The sequence below is a fragment of the Camelus ferus genome, chromosome 1 (assembly GCF_009834535.1).
Source record: "Camelus ferus isolate YT-003-E chromosome 1, BCGSAC_Cfer_1.0, whole genome shotgun sequence".
Lineage (NCBI taxonomy): Eukaryota > Metazoa > Chordata > Mammalia > Artiodactyla > Camelidae > Camelus > Camelus ferus.
Window position 1 is genome coordinate 77,545,079 of NC_045696.1, and position 27,593 is coordinate 77,572,671.

Genomic DNA, 27,593 nt, shown 5'->3' on the forward strand with positions numbered 1-27,593 from the left:
GAAATTAAAATTCAAAGAATGGGCTCTACAATAAAACAGAAGACAAAGAAAAAATAAATAAACTCAGAGATAGAATAAAAGTTACTTAAATCTGAACAACAGAGAGAATATAGACTGGGAGGAAAAACAAACAAAAAGATCTTCGCAGACTTGTGAGACTGTAAGTCCTAACATTTGTGTCATTAGCGTCCTGAAAGGAGAGGAGAAAGAGGGTTGGGCCAAAAATGTACTTAAAAAGAAATGGCTTAAAACTTTCCAAAGTTGGCAAAAACAATTAAACATACAGATTCAAGGAAATTGAGTTAATCTCAAACTGCATAAACCCAAGAAAGTCCAAAGACACATCATAGCCAGATTTCTAAAAACTAAAGACAAAAAGAAGAAAAAGAAGAAGACAAAGAAAGAGTAAGAAAATAAATTTTGAAACCAGCAAGAGAGAAATAATAATACCTTATCTGTATGGGAGACCGATTTTAATGACAGCCTTTTTTTTTTTAAATCAGAAACCATACAAATCAGAAAGAAAAGGTAAACATTTTTCAAGTACTGAAAGAAAAGAACTTTAAACATAGAATCTTTATCCAATGAAAGTATACTTCAAGAATAAAGAGAAAATCAGGCATTCTGAAAGGAAAACTAAGATAATTTGTCACTTGGCCAAACCTAAAAAAAGGGGATAAAGAAAGTTTACTAAACTAAAATCAAAATAAATGGAGTCTTGGAAACCAGGGATGTAGAAAGAACAATGCAAGAAGTAAACATATGAGTAAGTGCAATAAATCTCTCTACCTGTCCTGTGTCCCTAAGTTATGTTTGATTGAGAGAGTCAAATTCTAGCATAGTCTACTATGGTTCTAAATGTTTTTACACAATGACAACACTAGAAAAGCTCTACAAAAAAGATACACTAAAAATTACTGTGAAATTACTGTCAACAAATTGAAACTGAATTCTAAAATAAAATTCAGATAACCCATAGGAAATTAGAAAAATGAAAAACAGCACAAGCTGAAAACAAAAAATAGAATGGCAGGCTGAAGCCCTGATTTATTAATAACTACGTTAAATATAAATAGTCTGTATACATCAAATAAGAGACAGAGATTGGCAAAGTAGATTAAAAAGCACGACCCAACTCTCTGCTATCTGTGCAGAATTCACTTCAAATACATGATAGGTTGAAATTAAAAGGAGAGAAAAAGATATATAAGGCAAATATTAATCAAAAGAAAGCAAGAGTGGTTATACTAATATCAAATAAATCAGACATCAGAGCAAATAAGATTATGAGACAGAAGTGACATTCTATGATAAAAGGGCTAATTCACCAAATAGATGTAGTAATCCTAAACATGTATTCACCAAACAACAGAGCTATAAATCATGTAAAACAAAAAGCAATAGACTTTAAAGAAGAAATAGAAGAAATTAGCAATTCTTGTTGGAGATTTCAATATTGCTCTCTCAACAATAGTAGCAAACAAACAAACAAACAAAACCAAGGATTTAGTAGAAGAACTCAACAATATTATCAACCAAAAGTGTCTAATTGGTATCTTTAGAACACACCATCCAACAACAGCAGAATACACATTCTTCTCAAGTGCCTGTGAAACATTTACTAAAATAGCCCATATCCTGGGCCGTAAAACAAACCTCAACAAATTTTTATAAAGTGAAATCATACAGATTATATCATGCTAGAATCAAACCAGAAATAAGTAGTAGAAATATAATAGGGAAATCTCCAAACACCTGAGAACTAAAACATTTCTAGATGAACTGAACTGAACTTAGTAAAAATAAAATAGAGCATATAAATATTTGGGGAATACAGCTAAAGCAGTGCTGAGAGGGAAAATTATAGCACTAAATGCAGGTATTAGAAAAGACAAGAGTCTCAAATGGATAATTAAGCTCCCTCCTTGAAAATCTAGGAAACCAAGCAAACAAAAAAAAGGGCAAAATAAACCCAAAGCAAAGATACAGAGAAATTAGATCACTCATACATTTCTGGTGGGAATAACAAGTGTTACAGCCACTCTGGAAGACAGTTCAGCAGTTTCTTAATAAATTAAACATTGGACTACCAAACAACCCAGCAATTTCACTCCTGTGCATTTACTCCAGAGATATGAACACTTATGTTCACACAAAACTCTGTACATGAATGTTTATAGCAGCTTTATTTGTACCAGACCAAAATTGGAAAAACTCAGCTGTGCTTCCACTGGTGGAGAGTTAAACAGAACGTGGTTCATTCATACCATGGAATACTGCTCAGCAGTAAAAGCCAGTGATGCACTGGTACACCTGACGACTTGGATACGTCTCCACACTGGGTAATACACTGAGAAAAAAAGAATCAATCCCTATAGGTTATGCTCTATGTGATTCAATTTATGTAACACCCTTTAAATGGCAAAACTGTAGTAATAAGGAGCAGATTTGTGGTTGACAAAGTTTAAGGCCAGGAGAAAAACTGTAAATGACAATATGCCAGATCCTTGTGGTGATGGAAAATTGTTCATCTTGACAGTTCATTGTCAATGTCTTGATTGTGATCTTATTCTGTACACTTGGCTCTGGAACAACTCAGGTTTGAACTGCATGGGTCCACTTCTATGCGGATTTTTTCAATAAATACATACTACAGATCCATGATTGGTTGAATCCTGGGGTACAGAACCTCAGATAGGGAGGGCCGACTCTAAAGTTAGGTGTGGATTTCCTACTATGCAGGAACTGGGCACCCCTAACCCTTTCGGTTTGTTCAAGGGTCAACTGTAGTTTTAAAAAGTTACTATTGCGGGAAACCGGGAGAAGGTACATGGGATCTCTCTGTATTATTTCTTACAACTGCATGTAAGTCTATAATTACCTCGAAATGTCATTTTGCTTATTACCTCGAAATGTCATTTTGCTTAAAGAAACACCATACTTAGTTGGTTCTTTCAGACACTGACCAACAGTAAAGGGATCAAAAGATGTTTAAGTGTGAGTAACAGAGTAAGGCTGTCTCTGAATTATACGAGAATTCCAGGTGAAAGTCATTGGTCAACTTAGGAAAGCAGCTTTTCAGCAGTTGAGTGATGTTTTGGTGATATTTGTTTGGTTAGAGGATCCAGGAACACTCAAATTCTGTTTGGATGATCACTCCTCATCACCCTAGAGTTCCCGAAGGAACTACCCATGCATAGAAAACCCAGGGCAAAGATGCCATTTTACCCAGAAGCAAAGTGCTTGATACCTCCCCATGCAGAGCTCAGGCAAATCTGGGAAGGAGAATAGGGATTAGCAGGAGGTTTACTAAGTGGGGCCTCTCTCCTAATCCTGAAATTAGATTTCGGGGCCATTCTCACTTTAGTTAAACTCTAAAGCGATGATGAGCGCATGCAAGGAACTGTGAACCCCTGGAGAGGACGAGGCAGGGAGAAGAAGGCAAGAAAGTGATCTTTAAATGACCAGTGATCCTGCCTTCAGTGAACATGACCAATGTCTGGTTTAGTTAGATTAATGGCCACTCATCCAGGGGAAAAAGCCAGGTAGTAGGTATGGTGAGAGTTCCTGTAGAGCTGTTTGGCTCTTGACAATCAAATTTGGAATGATTTGACTGGAATTTTCACTTACAATCCAAGAATTTTGCATCGATTAGACAAAATGATAAAGGAAGAATTAAAACATCTAAAGTCTGTTTTCTCTTCCATGACCCAATTACTGTAGTGCATACTGGTAATTTGGAGCTTCTCCTCATCCTGATGTCTTGTTATCTGGGAGCAATACACTATACAAGGAGCAATCAGATTACTGAAGCATCTACATTGGAGGGCAGAGTACAGTGGTACAGTTCTTGAACAGAGTTCATTGGAGCAGTTCAGGTACTCAGGGCATGTCCAGGGGTAGTGATTCCAAAGGCAAGCAGGTGTCTTAAAGAGACATGCTTGAGAATTCATCTCATCTGTGCTTGTCTCCTTCTGTCTCTGCCCATTCTGAAAGCTATTCTCCAGACTACCCTTTGATATTTTTACCATCCCATGGTAGCTAAATGATTTTACTCTGTGTAGGTTATCCTGAGATGTTTTTGTTGTTCATAACCAATAACACTGGCAGGTACTGTTAAAGACAGGACAGGCAATGGATGCTCAAAGAATTTGGAATTAGTTATCTTATTTAGGTAGGAAGCTAAACAAAAACCAGCTGGTTTTCAGGAATATGATTCTGGCAGACTATAAAATGAAAGGCTGGATTTTCTAATTAAATTATCAGCTGTGTTCTCCCAGAATAAAGCATCCTTTGAAAGCAAGGCTTTATAAAGTCAGGCTTCTGCTTTGGAACAGTAAGAATAAAAAGAGGAATTTCAGAACAAAGGAGTCATTTAACTACTTTTCAGGACAACAGACAGCTTTTAAAAAGAGAATGGCGAGCTCAAAATTCTTAATGCACATCATGAAATCCCTGTATTTTCTGTTATCACGTTAGAGCGATAGTTGTAGCCTTGGTAGCCAAGAATCAAACACAAAATTTATATCTTAGTCTGCTCAATTATAACACTTATTGAATTCAGTTTAATCACCAGATCTCTTCTGGGAAAGTTAGAGCTTTGAAGAGAATTGGGCATGAGGCTAAGAGCCGGTATTAGGCCCGTATTGAAAGATTCAGAGGACATTGTGTATCCTGAGCCCCAAACCCACAGTACCTCCTTACCATTTAAATCGGTCCTTCTTCCCTTGGTTTTGACTGTTTCTCCTTGCTTGTAAATGCTGCAACTCCCTCACCTGAAGTTATTTCTTTAAAAAAAATTATCTTCATTCCCTATCCCTTATATTTTATCATTTCTAGATTTTTAATTTTTATCTATTTAATTTGTAGGCAAGTTAAGACATATAATATCCTGAATAATTATGCTAGTTCTAACAGCTGGAAATATTTGATCATACAGTTTGTTGACCAAAACCCAAAGTCAACAATAATATATACCAAATGAAGTTGGAATAAGGTATTTGTCTTGGTATAATGGAATTCTAAGATTTAGTGGTTAGAAATACTAGAGAATATTTATCATTTGTGATCTACTCTTTTACTATATTCCCCATGAAGGCCCAGAAAAGGCAATGAGGTACATGCCAAAAGCTTTGAAAAGTGCTTTAATAGCTGTTTATTGCCTTTTTTTTTTTTTTTTTTTTTTTAACAAGCACTTTACTCTAGTGGGAGAAGATGCAGTTGAAATGAGTTTCCTGGTAGGAATCAGGGGCAAAGTGGTCATGGTTGCAGTGAGATGAAGAAAGTAATTGTGATAATTAAAATGGTCTGAGATTTTTGATGGTAGCTAATTGGTTATGGAGTTTCATAGAATCACAATACATGCACAGTACACTAAAGTTTATATTTAGGGTAGGTCAGACTGTGAAAAATGTACCAAACACACACATACACACCCCTCAAACATATACTCAAATATATAACAGCTCAACACCTTGAAATTTTTTTTTTCTCAAATAACAATTCAAAGTGGTTCCAAGCTGGAGACTGAAGGGAGAACATGGGTACCATAAAACCATTCAGTGATCCAGGCTGATGGTCCCCCTGCCAGCCTCAACATGCAGTTTCCATGGGGGAGCCTGGGTTACTCTGGAAGGGAAAAGAATATGAAGGTGTCCATGTGAGAGTTTTTATGGGCCAGACCTACGAGTGGCGGACATCATTTAAGATAACATTCAGTTGGCTTAGAATTCAGTCACGTAGCAGTTGCAGGGAAAGCTGGAACCGTAACCTTGCTGTGGTCCAGGGGAGAAGAGGAAGGCTATTTTTGTAAACAGCAGTTTAAAAAAGCTTCATGCGAGAAGCCTGACTAGAACCACAGTGTTAGACTGTTGTAGCCGTTCATCCCAATTCTCGTATCTGAAGCCCAAAGTCTTTTACACTAACAGGAAGCCAGACTCTTGGAAAATAGTCTGAAATCACATCAAATATATGCTTGGTGAATATTTTTCCTATCCTTCCTTAGAGATCGGTAACCATTTTCAAAGGAAATGTACTGGGAAATAAGAAACATCCAAACCATTTGGAAATTATTGACTACCACCTGTGAACTAACAGAATACCTAAACCTATAGGAGGCTGATGGTCACAGTTTTGTTTTTTTTTTTTTCTCCATAGTTTTCAGAACATTGAGATGAGAATCACAATAGATGGAGAGAAAAAAAGGATATTAATTAGAGATAAACTATTGGGTAGTTCCCTATGGGTGTGAGTATATATAAGACAAAGGAGTCTTACATTAGAGTCTAGAATTCTTTTTTGAAATAATTGTGAGAAGAGGAGTATTGTGGATATTGAGCAACTAAAGGAGCATATTCCAGTGAGCATTTATTTTAGTCTGCCCAGCATCCAAATGTCCTTCTTATTTGATATGGACCCCAAGCAAGTTTAATGGCAAGACCCTGCTTTCCACAATGGAAGTCAGAAGAGGGGAAACAATTGTAGAGTTCTCCAGTAGTTGTGGTGGGACTGCGTGACCCAGGCTCAGTGCATCAGATGCTCTAGCATAGGATTTTGAATCTTGAGGGTTTGATATGAGGTTCAGAGGAAAGTTTAAAATTATTCATGCTCTAGGGTACTTAGCAGTAGAAGTATAAAGTTGTACATGAAACATACAATGTTATAAAGCAATGTTGCCTCAATTAAAAAAAAACTATTCAACGAGCACCCATGGTACAGTCAAGAGCCTGTTAGTTTGGTTAGAGCTATTAGAGACTGCTTCTGATGTGATTTCACTGTGTATTTCTGTCTTCATTTTCTGACTTTGGTTCCCCAATACTTTTGTTAATACTATGAGTGCTTCAATAGTCCTTAAATACATTTCTTTTTTTGTTTAAATTGACCATATATAGTTTCTGTTTCTTAATACTAAGTCCCATTAAAGCAAAAATAGCAACAAAGATGTTTACTCCTTAGTCAGGTTGAAAGAATGAATTGGAAAACATGTTTCAGAAGGAAGAATGTTACTAAAGAAGATTACCAAGTAATATTAATATTTTGAAAAACCAGTATGATTGGTGATACATGGAAGAAAGTAAAAAAAAAATTGAGATTCCTGTTAATAAATATTATGAAGAAAACAAATGGACACAATCCATTATTTTAACTTAGCTCAAAATATCTATATATTTACCTTTTGGCAGGCACCCTGCTAGGCACATACATATACACACACATATATATATATGACTTATGCTAACACTGTTTTAAAGTTGGACAGATGACTGGTAGTTTTGCAACTTCTTACAACAATCTGGGTGATAATGGTGTCAAGAGCATGATCTGAGCTCAGAATCTGCCTTTTTTTTTGTATAAAATTTTAGAAAACTCCAAAAATGAGATATTTTGCCACAACGACTAAGGTGGTGGACTGACTGCATTGACTATCCCCAATAATAATCTCTGCATATCCTTCGAAATAACATTTTTCAGCAACTTTTATCAAAAGATGAAGCCTTAGATCTAGGCTGACCCTATCATTTGTGTTGACCTATAAAATATGGCAAAAATGACACTGCATGATTCATTTTAGTCATATCACTAGTCATTTAGGTTGAGTCGTTAATCTTGTCCAAACCTAGGTCAAGAGACATTGCACATATTTTTTCTCCCTTGAACCGTTGTGACTACTTGATGGAGCCTCCTTGTCCTTGAGATGAGACATCCCAGCTGAGGCTGCCTTAGACCAGCTAGACTAACCCCCAGCTCCTCTCCACCTGACCACAAGCATATGAGTGAGCCCCGCCTAGAGCTGCCAAGTTCAGCCCAAATCAGACCACTTAGCCAACTCACAAATTCATGAGAAATAATAAATGATGCTTATTTTAAGCTTCTAAGTTTTGCTTACACAGTAACAGTTAACTAATACAAGCAGTAATATTTAGTATTCATAAGTGTTCTTAAAGCATTAATATGCCTGTTGGATCAACAAAGCAAATTTATGGCCTCTGCAATCTGCATGATGTGAATTAAGCACCTTGAGTTTTTTGACAGTCTATGGGAAATATCTATACTTCCATAATATTGTGATTAATCAAAACTAATTTAAGTAGCCTGACTAGTTTAGAGAATTAGGATTTTTCATATTTCCAATAATTAAATCAAAAGATCTATATAGGATAAGTCTTCTTGGGTTGGGATCAGAGGAAGGAGAGCATATGCAGTCCATCCAACAACAGAAATATCAGTAAGTGTGAATATTTATTGCGTGCTTACCCTGCGCCAGGCTTTATGCTAAGTACTTAGTTTTCATTCTCATTTTTAACCCTGGGTGACACTCAGACTATTTTCTACAGGGAATCCATACATCCACTGTGTCTAGTCTGATTAAAGGTAAGCCCACGGAGCGTGAGCTGTCACAGCTCATCAGAGTCCGTTTGCAGACTGCCAGTACCCAGAGCTGGTCTGGGATTTAGCAGCAGCTGCTGTGGCTGCACCTGTGAAGTGGAAACTCAGCACCTAGGAGTAATGTCAGCAGGATGGAGCTTCTGCAGGGAATTGTGCATGGAGGCGGTAGTATGGAGATTTCTGGAGTCCATTAAAGGGGTGTTCGGTTTTCCAAAAGCCCAGAGAATCAGCTTCAGGAAAGACATTCACATGAACGGCTTCTTTCTAGATCTGGGGACTGAATGATTGCTTAATGAAGTCCCAAACTAAGGCAAATGGCCACTGGAGGAAGCAGTTGCCCCTGTAAGACAGAGGTTCATGGTATTCACGGTTATCTTCTTCAGAATCATCTGGGGAACAAGTTTTAAAGTGCAGGTGACTGAGCCCAATCCCTGCAGTTTCTATTTAGTGGATCTGAGATTGGGCTCAAGAATTTGTATTTTTAATAAGTACCTTCCTTGAGCTTTATAGTTAAGCGAATTTGGGAAATGCTGCTGATGTAGGGATTCAAGCATCAAGCTCTCTTGCAGCAGGCAGCAAGGAAGGACATAACTAAGAAGTGGGTTTGCAAGGCTGAAGCAGTGTGACCGTAGGCAAAACTGAACAGACTAGAAAGAGGGGACTGTGTGAAACAAGCAGCAAGTTTTCCTAGGCTAAGGGGTCCTGAGAAACAACTGATCTTGTACTTCCCTGTGTGGCCTAAGTTAATGATTCATTCATTCATTCATTCATTCATTCTTTATATACTGAGTGTTACTGTGGATCAGGCACTGGTTTGGGTTTGCCAAACTAAATGTTTTGTTATAAATTACCCAATCCTGAAGGGTGTCACAGTCTAACAAGAGGGATAGACACATAAATGGTAATTAAAAAGCTCATGGTTTTGGTGTTGTCACAGAAGTAGAAACAAAATGAGATGGAAGTAGAAAATGGAGTAATTTACTGAAAGGAGAGGTCTGGAAGGACTTCAGTAGGACTTGATCTTGAAGGATGAATAAGAGTTTTCACAAAGCAAAGGGGATGAAGGGCATCTCAGGCAGAGGGAACAGTATGTGCAAAGGCATTAAAAGAATCAGATATTTCAAGTGGAGTGATAATAAAACACATTGTGGCTAGAGGGCAGAGTCCAAGGGGCCGGGGAGTGTAGTAACCAAGGAAAGTGGGGTCAGGTAGTGAAAGTATCTTTGTAATTTTATGCTAAGAAATTTGGAAATTATCAAGAACTCTATGAAGAGTCAATTCAGCCATCAGGTGTTTTTTTTAACAGGAAAATAATTCTCAGATTTATTTTTAAGAATATTTCCTGTATTTAATGCAACACGTGCACCATACCTTGAGTATATGCTACAGATTGAATTATGTCCTCAAAATGGTATGTTGATACTCTAACCCCCAGTGTGATGGTATTTGGAAGTAAGGCCTTTGGGATGTAATGAAGGTATGGCCAGGAGAGGATTAGTGTCCTTATAAGAAGAGAGTCCAAATCTCCCTACCTCTCTCTACTATGTGAGGACTCAGTTAGAAGGTGGTAATCTATCAGCCAGGAAATGGTCTCTCACCTGTGGACCCTTTGATCTTGGACTTCCCAGCCATCCCAGAACTGTGAGAAATAAGTATTTATTTTTCAAGCCATGCAGTTCATGGTTTCATTAGGGCAGACTGAGTGGACTAAGCTAGTGTACAAGTCTGCTGTTTATATTTATGTGTGTCCGAAATATGTACAAGGTGGTGAGGTGAGGGGGCAGAGAACCAGAGGAAGAATTAAGAAAGCCTAGAATGCCCTGAGCCTGGAAGTCAGGGTTAGAAGCCTATTATTGCAGCCTATCTGGTTATAGGTTGTTGGGGCATCATCTTGAGAGATTTGAAAGATGCTACCATTTTCCTACCCCTCAGCTTGCCTAACTGAACACCATTACATGAGATAAATGTATATATGAAAATTTAGGGTGCCACAGAAAGGGACTTGGAGAGAAGTAAAACTGGGGGGAAAAACATGAATTAAAGTAAAAAAAATATTGAAAGTAAATACTGATAAAAATAGGTAAATGCGTGTTAGGTGAATCAGACTCTCATGGTGAGGACTGAGATAGCTGGGCTATACCCAACACATGTGCTGTTCTGCCCACTGTTTTCACTCTTACACAGTTCCATTTGAAGGGCCGTCTATAAGGGCTATTTCTATTCTTGCAGTATTCCCAGTGTCAAGATTCATGAGGTCAGATGTAAAGATGAATTTGTTGGTTAAGCTGTTCTCTCCTAAGGGCAAGAAGCTTAATCTTTTTTTTTTTTTTCTGACCTTGTCTTGTCTGGAGATGAATCAATGAATCAAGTTAGGAATAGTAAATCATGAATAAATGATTTATGCTTGTCTTGATCAAGTATGATAGATTACTTGGGTTCCTGACTATTACTGTATATAAAGATTTATATAATATACAAGTGACTGTGGATTGGAGAAAAAACTGAGAGTTTTCCCCAAGGATATAGTCCTGTGTAACACTGTAAATGTTACTCCAAGTGAGCTAGTCCTTGAGAGGATAATGACTGGATATGATCAATTCAGTATGATTTTTTGGAGTTATTAACTCATTCTTCCTCATTATCACATCTTTTTCTTTTCCATTTAAAAGAATTTTTAGCCATAATATAATAATAATTTTTTTTATCAGTAATATGATACCAATAATTCCAAATCCATTTAGTAACAAGTTTGTCTTACTGATCCAGTCATTCAAATTTCTGTAGTTTTTCACAATCTTGGACCAGCAATGAACTAAAAGGAAATTGACTATAGTCAGGGATGAACTAAGAGCTAAGTGATTGAGTTTCCTCTGGATAAGCTCTCATAGGCCATGTAATTCTGAGATAGTGGAGGGAGGGATGGAAAGGACATGCCACCCCAAGAAAGCAAAGCCAATTCAACTTCCCAGGCTGCCATCTCCTAGAGATGAGCCAACTGATTCATCAACTTGTTGTGCATAATTTTCCGTGTAAGCCTTTTAAAAGAATAAATTGGGAGATGATTGACAAGTGATTATTTACTCTGGAATTGGGAGTGTATGTCACACACAGTATGTTGGAAGCTAAGGTTTGGGATGGAAAATAGTTTGATTTCCCTGGAAATTGAAATAACTATAGTTCTTCATAAACAGTATTACACAATGAAAAGCACTGCATGCCATGAATGTTGCTGTCATCAACAAAGTAGAAATCACGACAATGGTTTGAATTGTGTGCTTGGCAATCTGAGGACCCTGTAAAATCATTTTCTTGATCTTAAAAAATTATGTAAACGGTAATCAGTGTAAGATACAAATCTACATACTATGCAATTTCTGTTCTTTCCGTATTATAAACAATCAAAGAATAAGAGTTTTTAATGTCAACCATACCTTTACATTTTCAAGGGGGATGAATTAATTTGAAAGGAAATGTTAAACATATTCTGTACTGTATATCCCAAGGGAATAAAAAAAAAATAACTAGGAAAATGCAGATGCAGAGGATCTTGAGAAAACACATTGTCTTGATGAAACCCAGAGACTTCATAAGAAAGAGCACTGGGATATTTTCAATCTATTCCAAAGGAGAACATTTGATCGCACTTTATGTAGATCACAGAAACACCCTTTGCTTTAATGAATAGTAAGGAGTAAAGCTTGTTTGTTTGCTTGTTTGTTTTCCACAGTCTTTTCTGAGGCTTTATTTTCTTTCTTGATATTGTGGTATTTCAAGTTCCATTCTGGGTGGATCTCTATGGATCTCTAACTTTTGAGAGCCATTTCATTTTTGAAATTCTTGGTCTCTTTAAAATTTTCATATCAGTAGTCCTCAGATACTAAAGGAAGATGGAAAAGGACATACGAGAAGCAATCTAAAATAGCTAACTGTACTATGTACTGTAAGTAATATAAAGAAGAATTAGACTGAGCCATTATTCCTAAGAAACAGTATCTGTGGGAACAGAGCAGACATAGAGTCACACAAGTAGGCTAGAACAAGAATCTTAGTATTCTGTGAGGTTGTGGGAGAGGAAGAGATCAGTTCTGTGAGGGGAGTTCAGTTCTTACTGGGGGCTTGTCGGTTTCAGGAAAAGCTTGTATTTAAAATCAATATTGAAATATGGAGAGGACTTTGAAATGTCAGGATATGGTAAAATGTATTATGTTAATAGGTAAGGTAGATATTAATAGGTAAGGTTAATGGATAATATGAATGGGCCATGTCTGTTGTAAATACTTTTCAAAGCACAGGGACAGTAAAATAGCACAGCATTTGAACTTGGAAGATTTCAGTGTGTGTTTATCAGATAATTCACTTATAATCAAACTTAACTTTTCTGAGCCCAAGATTTCTTGACCATAAAATGAGGATAATGTTAAAACCCACACTGATGTTGTGACAAATGTGATCACGTGATTGGTTTGATTAAAATAAAGCTTTCATTTCCCCACTTACTGCTGTCCACTGTGCTCTGTAAAATCCCCATCAACAGCTGAGCAAGGGGCTTCCTGAAAGATATCTCTGTGTGATTTCCTGCCTTTTCTTTCACTTTTATTAAAAACAATCTCATTTGAAGTTGAGACTAGGTTTCAAACTTTAAAAATACTTCAGTTTCGGCACATAGACTTTTGGCTCCAGTCACATGGAGCAGAAAAGGGAGGGAGGTATCTTTCAGTCTCTCTTCTGTCTTCCTTTTTCCTCTCATGATGTTGGTCTTGGGACAAGGCAAAGAGAATTATAAATTGATCAATCCATAGAGAACAAAGATTGTTTTCTACAGAATTTTAATCATCCGTAGGAAGGTTGTACTCTTTTTTCCCCCCCTTTTGACTTAGCCTTTGTATGCATACTCTTTTTTATTCTCATAAATGTTTGAGTTAGAGTTTCTTGAAATCTTAGCACATGGCTTCTGGAGAGAAGAATGAAGGGGTGCTAGTGGTTTTTCAGATTTCAGAGTCAAGGGATCCTGGTCATTCTCCATCAGTAGACTGTTTTCTTTCGATAATTGGGACCACTGAGCATACACTCTGATTCTCAGAAGCCATCTTGGTTCAGGCCTTAGCCTCCAGCCCCATTCTTTCCTGATTTTCTCACGGCTGCCATCAACAAGTGACCCACATCTTGTCATATTTTTTCTGAGGTTTTCTGAGCTTTACCTCCTCTGAGTCCTGTGAACACTTTTCAAACCTACTCTCAATTCGTCCCCCGAGGGCTTACATTCTTTTCCATCTCAGCGTGGCTCACAGCACTTACCTCTGAGGCAAGGCCTTCCTACTCTTTGAGTGTAAATACTTTCCTGGAGATTTCTGAGACCTTCTGCCGGTTAGACCCCTTTGCAATCCCCGCTTGGTTCACAGCATTGTTTCAATTTCCTGTATGGGCTTCCTGCCAGCCTCTGACTTTGTTCACTTATGTGCCATTTGGAGCTTGTCAGTTTTCTTCAAGTTTAAATAAACGTATAATTTATGCGTGCTTTCTATTTTTCTTTCTTTTTTTCAAAGAGTGATAATATTCAAATCTAAGCTGCTGCCGTGTTTCTAATGGAAACACATCTTCGTTGAATTTTATGACTGCAACATCCTCATGTATCTCTCAAATTTTTAAATATATTTAATACAACACTCCAATCTGCTTAGTTTTGATAGGTGAAATTCTCCTTAGACCCTGCTGCCTCTAATTTTTGCAGATTGGGGTAATGAAACTGTGGGTAATCATTAGTCAAATCTGTTTCACCTGCCTTCACTAATCAAGGTCGTTTTTTATTGTTGTGAGAAAAGACTTGATTGTCCTCTAAGCAGCACGTGGCCTAAATAAGACATTTGCCTGAATTACTTTCCAGGAATTTGGAGTCAGCTGCTAGTCAACCTAGTTTGAGCTAAGCTAGTTGAGACTGGATAAAACCCCTGACCCTCCAACTGGGCATGCGTGAGTGTTCGGCACTCTATCCTCAGATCTTGCTAACAGCGTCCAATTTAGACCCTGCAAAAGACTGCAGCCTAGTTACCGGGGCCAGGACTACAATCACCGCACCTTTGCCCAATCCCCTCTCCCACACTCCCCACACGTGGGGCCGCCCTGCTGCTTGATTGGTTATCCCTCAAATACCCAGAGCCCCTTGCCTCGGAGGAGGCGGGGCTATTTGTTTTCCTGGTTCCTCTCTTGGCTGCCTTGTGAATAAATCCGCTCTTTGCCGCAAACCGCGGCATTCTCTGGGCTTTGGCTTGCCGCAGGCTGGGCAAACAGACCTGGTTCCGCGACAGTGGCAGGGAAGGACAAGAAGGTGAGTTTGTGAGAATGACAAAACCTCATGGCGTGCATGTAGACTACGTCAGTCTGAGCATGGGTACTCTCCATGTGTCTTTGGGGTGGGCAATCCTCGAGAATGCTCTCTGACCCAAGTTCCTTCACCTTCTGCTTAAACATGGAGGCAGATACCCCAGTGCGGCTTTGTGGGCAAAGAGGGGGCAATGTAAGCGCAGGTGGACCCACTTGGATGCTAATACTAGTGGTCTCAAGTTTTCACCTGTTTAGTTGCTCCTGGCTCTGTGGCTCTGGGATTCCTCCTGAAGGCTATAAAGCCCTCCTTTTTTGATATTATTCTTCTCTATGCATTCTTGGATGACTGGAATTTCTTATGTTTTCTGGTCCACTCAGGGAACCTCTTCCAGCTTAGGTTAATTTTTTTCTTGTTATTTCATTTTTTTGGGATATAAGATGGGTCAGAAAGGCTATAATGTATCTTTAGATCTCTACTTTTAGCTGGAAATCAAGTTTCCTTCACTTTCCATTATTTTGGTCATGTTCCTTTGGATATAGTCTTGTTTATCAGTGTTGTTCTTTTAAATTCGTGCACAGTACTGAATAAAACATTCTGTTAGCTCTGTCATAACAAATATGTCGGCCATCAGCTCCCTTGCCCTGCATTATATTTCTATGAATTTAGTATAAGATTAGATTAACACATTTTGGTAGTCATACCACATTCCTTCTTACAGAAATTAACACCAAAAAAAATTTTTTTTGGTAGATATAGTGATGGTAAGCTAGGCATTCCATATCTTAGTTGAATTTTTGCAGTTGAATTTTTGACCCATTTCACTCCTTTATTACAATCTTTTTGGATTTGGTTTGCTGTCTAATTTATTACCTATCACTGCATGTTTTCGTATAAATTATGATCTATATGGCCAAAGCTAAAAATAACTTTTTCAAAGGACTATTGTATTTTTTTGTTGAATACACAATTCACATACTAACTAATTTTAGGGACAGATTTTTAAATGTTATTTTCCATACTTTTCTAGAGAAACTATTCATTCATTAAATACTTGTTGAGCACCAAGTTGACCTCTAGACCCTAGAGATACAGCAAGTCAAATAGACTCTCATGGAGCTTGCTGGTGAGAGACAAGGGTGAGACTGTTTATACAAATACACTCACACAAACCCACACTCAAATTTCAAAGAACAGTATCAGTGAAAGATTATTGTTTTACAGAGAAGTAAACAAGATGATTTGATAGTTCCTGGGTGGCCACTGTAGACTTCCTGCTCCTAGTAAGTTATTGTCTTCTTGTTTACATACTAAGAAGTCTTCAAGAACATGTAACTTGAGAACATTTCCTGAACAGTTTCTAGCTACAGCCTTTCACATACCAGGGTGACGTAAAGCAAGTAAGTCTTCAAAATAAAATTTCATCAAGGATACCTAGCCAGGCGAGCCCCTAGGTAACCTAAGGGAGTGAGAATTACAATTCTCAAGTAAGTGGATGGTGTTATATATATTATAAATTTGGTTGCACCCATTAAGCAAATAAATCCAATGTTTTGTGTTTACTTTGATTATGATGAAAATATTTCCTGTTTTAACTTGGATGATCTAAATTTAATGTTAGAGAAATTGAGGCAATAGTATATACATGTAAAATTTTATATATATATGTAGGTGCGTTTTTTTTCCTGCAAATAATTACTTTGTCTTAGCAAAAATTGAGATTTTATAGCTAAAATCTATTTATTTCCCACTTGCTCAAGTTCTAATGTTGTTGCAGGTTGTTACTCTAGAATTATTCACAGGTGGCCTTTGCTTTTGGATCCCTTACTTATTTTAATCTTATAATTTTTTTCCAAAATTAATGCCCCCATAATGTCTATTCCCTTCCATAATTTTCACTCCATTGTCTAATCTGGGGGAAAATATGCGTTTCCATTCACTGGCGGTTGCAGTAGAAATTGGCATTGTCTGTAATAGTAAAATAACTATTGAAATTTAGAATTCATGGAGATCTTCCATTTCAAGATGGCAGATTAAATATAACATTTTTCCCCCTTACCATTTTAAAGCCCCATTAAAATGATAAAAAACAAATCAGAAGCAGAGGAAATTTTGTAGCAACAGACAAAATTGGAACAGTGCATTGCTGGACAAGTGTTTTCCATAGGTTTCCTAAAGTAGAAAATAGAGTGATTTTCCAAGGAAAAGGTACAGAAACATCTGCCTCTAAGGATGGAGGCCACATTGGTGATGATTGGAAACAAGTAGAGATGCTCCTCTCTCTTACCTTTGCCTCTCACCACCTCTCCCATGAGGAGGGCACTCCAGTGCTCAGTTGAACTGACACTTAAAGTCACATGGGGCAGAACTCTCCCTGGGCCTGTTGAAAAGTTTAAGCTCACAGAGGTATGTTACTTTCTCTTTCCTTTTTCAGGCAAGAGGATTAAGATTATCCAGACTCTTCCAAGCAGCTTTCATTTTTCCTTTTAATCATCTAATGAAGAAGTATATATTGGATGCCTACTTGGTGCCGAACACACAAGGCATTTGAGATCAAATGGTGAGTAAATAAGACATTGATTTTATGTTTATAAAATCTACATTCTGGTGAGGGAATCCATCATACATACACACACACACACTCAAAAATTACAACTGAAATAATTTCCATGACAGAAAAGTTCATGTTTCTTTGGGAACAAACAATAGGAGTATTTGATATGTCCTGGCACAATTTCATAAAAAGGTGAAAATCTACCTGGAATCTGAAGGATGAGCAGGAGGACCTAATGAGCAAATCGAGAAGGTAAGTGCATCCCCAGCAGTGACAACAGTATGTGTAAAGAAAGCCCTGTCTCAGGAAGGTGCCAGGAAAGCTCAAGATTATAACAAAAGGCCAATGAGATTAGACACGTGGGTATGGCCAGCATATACAGGGCAGCATAAGATGTGTGATGGTTAATTTTGTGTGCTACCTTGTCTGAACCACAGGATGCCCAGAGAGTTGGTTCAATATTATTTCCAGATGTGTCTGTGGCAGTGTTTCTGAAAGAAATTAACATCTGAGTTGGTGGGCTGAGTAAAGTAGATTGCCCTCCCCAGTGAGGGTGGATATCATCCAATTCCTGGAGAAACTGAATAGAACAAAACTGCAGAGGGTGGATAAGTTCACTCTCTGCCCAGCTGAGCTGGACCATCAATCTTCACTGCCCTCAGTGCTCCTGGTTCTCAGGCTTTCAGTCTTGAACTGGAATCTACACCAACAGCTCTCCAGCTTTCAGGCTTTCCAGCTAAACCACTGACTTTCCTGGGTCTCCAGCTTGCAGATGGCATATAATGGGACTTAACCTCCATAATCGCATAAGCCAGTGCCTTATATTAAATCTCTTCTAGATACATGCATATATATGTATTTCCTGTTGTTTCTGGTTCTCTAGAGAACCCTGACTAATACAACATACTAAGATCTAATTGTTTATAGAATTATGGGATTAAATCATTCTCCTTAAAATTTGAAAGTGTTGATGATAGTCTGATTTTAGTTAGACCTGTTGTAATTTGATTTTTTTAAAAAATAACTTTGTTTTGGTAACATTCTGTACAAGAGCCTTGCTGGACAGAGTATTCTTGGTTGTAGGTTTTTCCCTTCCTTCACTTTGAATATGTCATGCCCTTCCTTCTGGCCTGTAGAGTTTCTGCTGAAAAATCAGCTGATAACCTTATGGGAGCTCCCTTGTATGCTATTTGTTGCATTTCTCTTGCTGATTTTAATATATTCTACTTACCCTTAATCGTTGTCAGTTTGATGACTATGTGCCTTGGTATGTTCCTCTTTGGGTTGACCTTGTGTGGAACTCTGTGCTTCCTGGGCTTGAGTGACTTTCTTTCCAAGCTGGGGAAGTTTTTGGTTATTATCTCTTCAAAATTTTTTTCAGGTCCTTTCTCTCTCTCTCCTCTTTCTGTGACCCCTGTAATATGAATATTAGTGTTCTTCATATTGTCCCAGAGTTCTCTTAAAATACTCTAATTTCTTTTCATTCTTTTTTCTCTTCTGCAGTCATGATTTCCACTAATCTGTCTTCTAGCTCATTGATCCGTACTTCTGCCTCATTTAGTCTATTCTTGGTTCCTTCTAGTGTGTTATTCATTTCACTGATTTTATTCTTCAACTCTGGTTGTTCTTTATACTTTCTAACTCTTTGCTACAAACTTCACTCTGCATCTCTTCTCCTCCTGAGCTCTCTGATCATCTTCACAATCATTACTCTTCCTTGGGTAGATTGTTTATTCCATCACCACTTATTTCTTCTTCTGCAATTTTATCTTGTGACTTTGCCTAGAACATGTTCCTCTACCGCCTCATTTGGTCTAAGTTTTTATTTGTATTTTTGTGTAGGGTAGTTATTTTCTCGACCTTGGAGGAGGGCCCTCTGTAGGAGGTACCCTAAGCGTTCCGGCAGTGCCCTCCCCTCCCATCACCCAGGAGCCTGTGGCAGCTGGTCCCAGGGTAGATTCTGACCTGTGTTTATGGACTTGGTTTTGCAGTTTGTGAGATCAAAGTTTTCTAGCTTCTAATGTCTGCCCCTTGGTGGGTGAGACAGGTCCTGGAGGCTGATGTAGGCTTCCGGGTCGGGGAGGCTGGAACCTGCCCACTGCTGGGTGGAGCTGGTTCTTTCTGGTGGGCCGGGCTGTGTGTAGCGGCAGCTGTGGGGTCAGCCTTAGGCTGTGTCTGCTGATGGGTGGGGATATGTCCCCATCTAGTTAGTTGTCTGGCCTGAGGCATCCCAGTTCTGGAGCCTAAAGGCTGTTGCATGGGGCCAAGTCTTGGTGCTAATGTCCAAGAAAGATGTCAGCCTTCAGGAAGGAGAGTTCATTCAGATGAACATCCCTGACTGTCTGCCACTGTCTGCCACTATGTCTATGCCCCCAGGGTGACCACAGCCACCACATACTCGCCCAGGAGACCCCCAAGCACATCAGGTAGGTCCAGCCCAGGCTTCTGTGAAATTACTGCTTTTGTTCTTGGTCCCAGTGAGCGTGGGATTTTCTGTGCGACCGTTAAGCATATAGTCTTTGATTCCTCCAGTAATCGAGGCCCACTGGCCTTCAGAGCCAACATTCTGGGGACTCCTTTTCCGGGTGCCAGACCCCCAGACTGAGGAGTCTGATGTGGTACTCGAAACTCTCACTCCCATGGGAAAACCTCTGCCATGTAATTATTCCCCAGTGTGTGGGTCGCCCACCTGGAGGGTGTGGGACCTGATTATACTACGAGTTGGCCCCTCCTGTCAGTCATCTTGTGGTTTCTTCGTTTTTAGCCACAGAAGATGCTTTCTGGTAGTTTCCAGTCTTTTTATTGCTAGTTATTCTGCAGTTAGTCATGGTTTTGGTTTGTCTGTGAGAGGAGGTGAGCTCCAGCTCCTACTCTGCCATCTTGGTCACCCTCTGCTTTGTTTTTACTTTCTAGAACATTTAAAACTTGGTGCTTTAAATTTTTACAGCATGTTTATGGTGACAAATCAGTAGGACCTTACAATGATTGTGCTCTCATTTTACCAAATTATCCTCCATTATTTTTTGTTAGTCTTCTCCCTCCATTTTTTCTGTTTTTTTTTTTATTACAAACTCTCGATATTTTTATTGAATTAAATTTTAACATAAATTTATCAGTTTTAAGTATACATTTTGAGGTTTGACAGATCTATTCAGTTACATAACCACACCCACAATCAAGATATAAAACATGTCCATCACCTCAAAAGTTGTCCTTTGCCCATTTTGCAATAAATGCCTTACCCTGCATCCTAGCATACCCTAATCCGGTTCTGCCACTATAAATTTGCCTTTTCTAGGAGTTCATGTAAATGCAGTATTACATGATGTAATTGCCAAGCGGTTCCCAAGCAGCAGCACAGTGGTAGAAGTTGCTAGATTGGCTTGCCAGAGACCCATAAATTTGGCTGGTAAGTGGACAATACTCCAGTTGGATTTTGAGAGTTTATTACACACAGCACAACAGACAGCATAAGCTTCATGTTGTCACCCATTTACCTTGCCCCCTCAAGTTCCATGGTGGGTGGTGCAAGGTGGGCCCAGGAGATTGCTGCACATTAGTGGATCTGTTAACAGCTAAGGACCCCTGAGTTAGGATACCTCTGGTCTTTTTAATAAGTTGTCATCAATCTACCCACCCTTTGCCCCAACAGGGAGACAATGTCATTATTATACTGGTTAGGAAACAGATCTGTCCTTTCACCTTGAGAAAGACACTATCTCTTGCTCCCAAGGAGCTTGAATAACAAACATTCTTGAAAAGAGGGTCTTCAACAAAAGCTATCACAAAATGTGTAGAAATGCCATGGAGAATTTTCTCCCAACACTAGACTTCTGAATATGACTTATTTCATTTAGCATAATGCTCTTAAGAGCTCTCCAGGTTATTGTGTATATCAGAATATTTGCTTCTTTTTATTCTTGGGAAGTAACCCATTGTGTGGATATACCACAATGTGTTGTATCATTTCAACAGTTCATGAATATTTGAGTCATCTCTGGTTTATAAAGAAATCTGTTAGGAGTCACATGGTGTATATATTTAATTTATAAGAGATTGTGAAATTGTTTCCCAGAGTGGCTGTACCATTCTCTTGCCAGCAGTAATGTATGAGCTTCAGCAGCTTCATATTGTTATGAAAATTTGGTATTATCATTCTTTGTGCAGAGGTAACTTATTACAGCTTTTTTGGACTTATTTTGCCAACTCTTCTTTGGTGAGATATCTGCTCAAAATTTTGCCCATTCTGTTTCAGATTCCTTTCCATTATAGGTTATTACAAGATATTGAATATAGTTCCCTGTGCTATAGAGTAGGTTCTTACTGTTTATCTGTTTTATGGGTAGTAGGTAGTATCTGCAAATCCTGAACTCTCAATGTATCCCTACCCTCACTTTCCCATTTGATAACCACAAGATTGTTTTCTATGTCTGTGAGTCTGTTTCTGTTTTGTAAATAAGTTCTCCTGTGTCTTTTTTTAGATACCACATATAAGTGATAACGTATGATATTTGTTTTTCTCTGTCTGACTTACTTCACTTAGTATGATACTCTCTAGCTCCATCCATGTTGCCACAAATGGCATTATTTCATTCTTTTTATGTCTGAGTAATAGTCCATTGTGTATATATTGCACTACTTCTTTATCCAGTCCTCTGTTGATGGACATTTAGGTTGCTTTCATGTCTTGGCTATTGTAAATAGTGCTGCTATGAACATTGGGGTGCATGTATCTTTTTGAATTAGAGTTTTGTTTTTTCTGGATATATGCCCAGGAGTGGAATTGCTGGATCATATGGTAACTCTAGTTTTTTTAAGGAACCTACATACTGTTTTCCATAGTGGCTGCACCAACTTACATTCTCACCAACAGTGTGGGAGTATTTCCTTTTCTCCACACCCTCTCCGGCATTTGTTATTTGTAGACTTTTTGATGGCCATTCTGACCAGTGTGAGGTGATATCTCATTGTAGTTTTGATTTGCATTTCTCTAATAATTAGTGATGTTGAGCATCTTTTCATATGTCTGTTAGCCATCTGTATGTTTTCTTTGGAGAAACATCTGTTTAGGTCCTCTGCCCATTTTTTGTTGGGTTTTTTGATTTTATGATTTTAAGTTGTATGAGCTGTTTTTATATATTGGAAATTAATCCCTTGTCAGTCATATCCTTTTCAAATATTTTCTGCCATTCTGTAAGTTGTCTTTCATTTTGTTTATGGTTTCTTTCACTGTGCAAAAGCTTGTAAGTTTAATGAGGTCCCATTTGTTTATTTTTGCTTTTGTTTCTTTTATTCTAGAAGATGGATCGAAAAAAATATATATTGCTGTGATTTATGTCAAAGAGTGTTCTATGTTTTCCTCTAGAAGTTTTATAGTATCCGGCCTTACATTAAGGTCTTTAATCCATTTTGAGTTTATTTTCGTATATGATGTTAGAGAATGTTCTAATTTCATTCTTTTACATGTAGCTGTTCGATTTTCCCAACACCATTTATTGAAGAGACTGTCTTTTCTCCACTTTGTGTTCTTGCCTCCTTGCCCACGGTTTTTAATTGTTGGTTGTTTTTGTTTTTATTATTGAGGTACAAGAGTTCTTTATATATTCTAAATAAGTTCCTTTATTATATATGCTTCACAAATAATTTTTCTCAATTACTTTGCTCCCGAATGGCTTGCTTCCTCTTTTTCTTAAAAATTCCATTTAAAGAGCAAAATTTTTAAATACTGGTAAGTTCAATGTATTTTAATTTATGGTTTTGTTCTTTCTTATCAAATAAATCATTGCTTAATTTATGGTCACAAAGACTTTCTCATGTTTTCTTAAAGTTTTATAGTTACTACCCTGATATTTGAGTCTATAATATATTTCAAGTCAATTTTTTATATATTCTGTGAGATATGTGTCAAGGTTCATTTTTGTTGATCTATCTATATAGTTATTTCTGGTCTGTTAATATAGTGAACTACATTGACTTTTATGTTAAAACATTTTGTATTCCTAAAATAATCCCCAGTTAATATGGATGTCCTATTTTAAAATATCACTCTAATCTGCTAAACTTTTTAAAAGAATTTTAAACCTGTATGCATTATGCAGTTTTCCTTTTTGTAATTATTTTACCGTTTTGATTATCAAGACAGTGCTGGCCTCATAGAGTAAGTAGGAAAGTATTTCTTCCTCTGCAGTTTCTGAAAGAGTGTGTCTAAAATTTGTATTATTTTTCTTAAATAGTTTTTAGAATTCACAAGTGAATCAATGTCACCTTGGTGTTTGCTTTGTGAAATATTTAAACAAAAATCAAATTAATTTTAAGGTTATTTAGTTTACTTACTTTTTCTTGAAGAAAGTGTGGTATTTTATATCTTGCAGAGAATATGAATAAAGAAATAAAGATTATGATTCAGCTGTTGTTCAGTGGAATGTTCCATAAATGTCAATTAGATCAAGTTGGTACATACATTCTTTAAGATTGTTACATCCTCTTGATTCAAATTTTAGATTACAAATTTATCACTTTGAAATGTTTGCTTTTATTATTGAAGTATAGTTGATTTACAATATTATACTTGTTTAGCTGTACAGCAGTAGTAATTCAGTATTTTTATAGACTTGTAGTTCATTTAAAGTTATTACAAAATAATGGCTATAATGTCCTCTGCTGTACAATCATTGTTGCTTATCTATTTTATACATAGTAGTTTACATCTATTAATCCCATACCCCTATTTTGCCCCTCCCCTCTTCTCTTTACCCACTGGTGACCACTAGTTTGTTTTCCATATCTCAAGTCTATTTCTGTTTTGTTGTATACATTCATTTGTTTTATTTTTTAAATTCAACATGTAAGTGATAACACTGGATTGGTATTTGTCTTTCTGTGACTTATTTCATTAAGCATAATACTCTAGGTCCATCTACATTGTTGTAATTGGCAGAATTTTGTTGTTTTCTTTAAGGCTGAATAATATTCCATTGTGTGTGTGTGTGTAGATCCACATCTTTATCCTTTATCTGTTGATGGACACTTGAGTTGCTTCCATATCACAGCTTTTGTAAATAATGCTGCTGTGAACATTGGGGTGCATGTAACTTCTCGAATTAGTATTTATTTTCTACAGATATATACCCAGCAGTGAAATTGCTGGATTATATTATAGTTCCACTTTTAGATTTTTAAGGAAACTGCATACTGTTTTCCACAGTGGCTGCACCAATCTTCATTTCCATCAACAGTGCAAAGGGTTCCCTTTTCTCTACATCCTCACCAACATTTTTATTTGTATACTTTTTGGTGATAGCCATTCTGACAGGTGTGAAGTGATAACCTTGCTGTTTTTGATTTTCATTTCTTTAATAGTTAGCCATGCTGAGCATCTTTTCATATGTCTGTTAGCTATCTGTATATCTTTTGTGGAAAATTGTTCAGGAGACCTGAATACAGGTCTTCTGCCCATTTATTCTTATTGGGTTATTAGGTTTTTTTGATATTGAGTTGTATGAGCTGTTTATATATTTTGAATATTAACCTGTTATCAGTCATATCACTTGCAAATATTTTCTCCCATTCAGTAGGTTGTCTTTTGCTGATGGTTTTCGTTGCTGAGGAGAATCTTTTAAGTTTAATTAGGTCCTGTTTGTTCATTTTTGCTCTTGTTTCCTTTGCGTTAGGAGACAGATACCCCCCAAAATATTACTATAATTTATATTAACATGTTCTACCTCTGTTCTTCTAAGAGTTATGGTTTCAGGTCTTATATTTAGGTACTTAATCCATTTTGAGTTTATTTTTGTATGTGTTAGGAGGAAATGTTCTTACCTCATTTTTTTACATGTAGCTGTCCAGTTTTCCAGCCTCACTTATTGAAGAGACTGTCTTTTCTCTATTGTATATTCTTGCCTCCTTTGTTGTAGATTAATTGGCCATAGGTGCCTGGGTTTGCTTCTTGTCCATCTATCCTGTTCCATTGGTCTATATGTCTCTTTTGGTGCTAGTATCATACTGCTTTGATTACTGCAGCTTGTAGTATAGTCTGAAGTCAGGGAGCATAATACTTCAGCTCCATTCTTTTTCCTAAAGATTGCTTTAGCAATTTAAGATCTTTTGTAATTTTATATAAATTTTAGTATTATTTATTCTAGTTCTGTGAAAGATACGGGTATTTTGAGAGAGACTGCATTAAATCTGTAGATTGCTGTGATTAGTATGAACATTTTAACCATATTAGTTCTTCTAATCCAAGAGCATAGAATATCTTTCCGTTTCCTTCTAACATCTTCAGTTTCCTTCACCAGTGTTTTACAGTTTTCAGCATATAGGTCTTTTTCTTCCTTGGTTAAGTTTATTCTTAGGTATTTTATTCTTTTTGATGCTATTTTAAATGGGGTTTTTTTTTGTTATTGTTTTTTTCTTATGGTTAATTTATTAGTGTATGGAAAAGCAACAGATATCTATATATTAATTTTGTATCCTGCAACTTTACTGAATTCATATATTAGCTCTAATAGTTTTTTGGTGGAGACTTTAGAGTTTTCTATATACAGTATCACGCCATCTTCAGATAGTGCCAGTTTTACTTCTCCTCCAATTTGGATTCTTTTCTTTTTCTCTTTTTTTCTTACCTTCTTTCCTTCCTTTCTTCCTTCCTTCCCTCCTTCCTTCTTTCTTTTCTTTCTTTCTTCTTTCATATATTTTTTGTCTGATTGTTGTGGCTAGGACTTACAATACTGTGTTAAATAGAATTGTCGAAGAGTGAACATCCTTGTCTTCTTCTTGTTTTTAGAGGAAAGGCTTTCTGTTTTTCACCACTGAGTATGATGTGACCTGTGGGTTTATCATAAGTGACCTTTATTATGCTGAGATATGTTCCCTCCCTACCAACTTTGATGAGTTTTTATTATGAATGGACATTAAATTTTGTCAAATGCTTTTTCAACATCTATTCAGATGATCATGTGTTTTTTTATCCTTTTTGTTAATGCAATATGTCACAGTGATTATTTGCAAATGTAAAACATTCTTGCATCCCTGGAATAAATTTTAATTTCATTGATTTCTTTTCTTCAGTATACAATTTACTGTTAATCCTTTGAGTTTATGTGGAAATTTTTTATTTCTCCACACTTCTAGAAGTTTTATCTAGGTCTTTTTTATAACTTCCATTTCTTTCCTCATAAATTTTATATTTCCCTTAATATTTTGAGCATAGGGAGACTATTATAATAACTTTTTCATACTGTTAGCTATTAATTCCATAACTTCTGTTATTTCTAATTTCTTTCAATTAGTTGGTTTTTACTCCTAATTATATGTCATTCATATTTTCTTGTTCCTATGCAATTACTTATTGGATGCCTCACATTGTATGTAGCTTTATATTTTGAGGTATTACATTTTCTTGTATTTCTAATGTGTTGTATGTTGTTCAAGTGTGTAGTTAAATTAGTAAGTAATAGTTTAATCCTGTAAAGGTTTGGTTTTAGCTTGATTTGGAAGTGTCTAGAGCAGCCTTTGACCTGGGATTAATTTTTCTTGTTACCAGGAAAGTCTCCTTTTGAGTAGTCTTGCCCATGCCCCTGGATGTTACAGCTTTTCCACCTGTCCCAGCCCAGAGCTTGTTCAGCCTCCTGTTTTCTGGTTGTTCTTTAGTAGCTTCCTGGGATTCCATCCAATACATATGATATCAGTATTCAGGTCAAGGTTCCTGTCTCCAGATATTTAAAACTCCTCTGTCCAATATCCTCCTCCCGATCACCCTCCTCGTTGTATTGCATCATGGAAAGTGCCTTCGGCAGTAAGCGGGGGCAGTTAAGGGCTCACCTTATTTGTTTCCCTTCCCTCAGGCACTTCATCCCTGGGTTTCTTTTTGTCTAAATGTCCAGAAACATTGTTTCCTATAGTTTCTCCTGTTTTTCAGTTCTTTGTAGTGGGAGGGTAATGTCCAAAACTGTTAATTCTTTATGAATTCAAGCACTGGTTGATTTATATTTTGTTGAACTTCCTGGATTGATATTCTTTGTTTTTTAGTTCTCTGCCATATTTTTTCCTGGGAAAATGTATTTTTTTCCTGGGAAAATGGCTTCTTATGTTCATTTCATGGCCTGTTTTATTTTTATAACCATATTTTATTTGTAAGAACTTCTGTTCTTTCTGGTTATCTTAATTATATTGTGAAAATAATTTATCATACATATTAACTAACAATTTGGGGAGATTCTCTTTTCCTTGGATTATCTCTTTTTCCTTAGGCATTTGTTGATTTTGATTCTTCAGTTCTGTTTTAGGCTTTTTTCAGCTATGTGGTGATTCTTTGTTCCTCTACATCTAAAAATGAGGGGA

The 27,593-nt window shown here is 37.0% G+C and overlaps 1 long non-coding RNA gene across 1 annotated transcript in view; it reads left to right on the forward strand.

Annotated features, from left to right (window-relative positions):
- Window positions 1-27,593, forward strand: part of LOC116665017 — a 471,111-nt gene that overhangs the window by 402,295 nt on the left and 41,223 nt on the right. The window contains exon 9 of the long non-coding RNA XR_004321597.1: window positions 17,136-17,261. This is a non-coding gene — a long non-coding RNA (uncharacterized LOC116665017). The remainder of the gene's footprint in view (window positions 1-17,135; window positions 17,262-27,593) is intronic.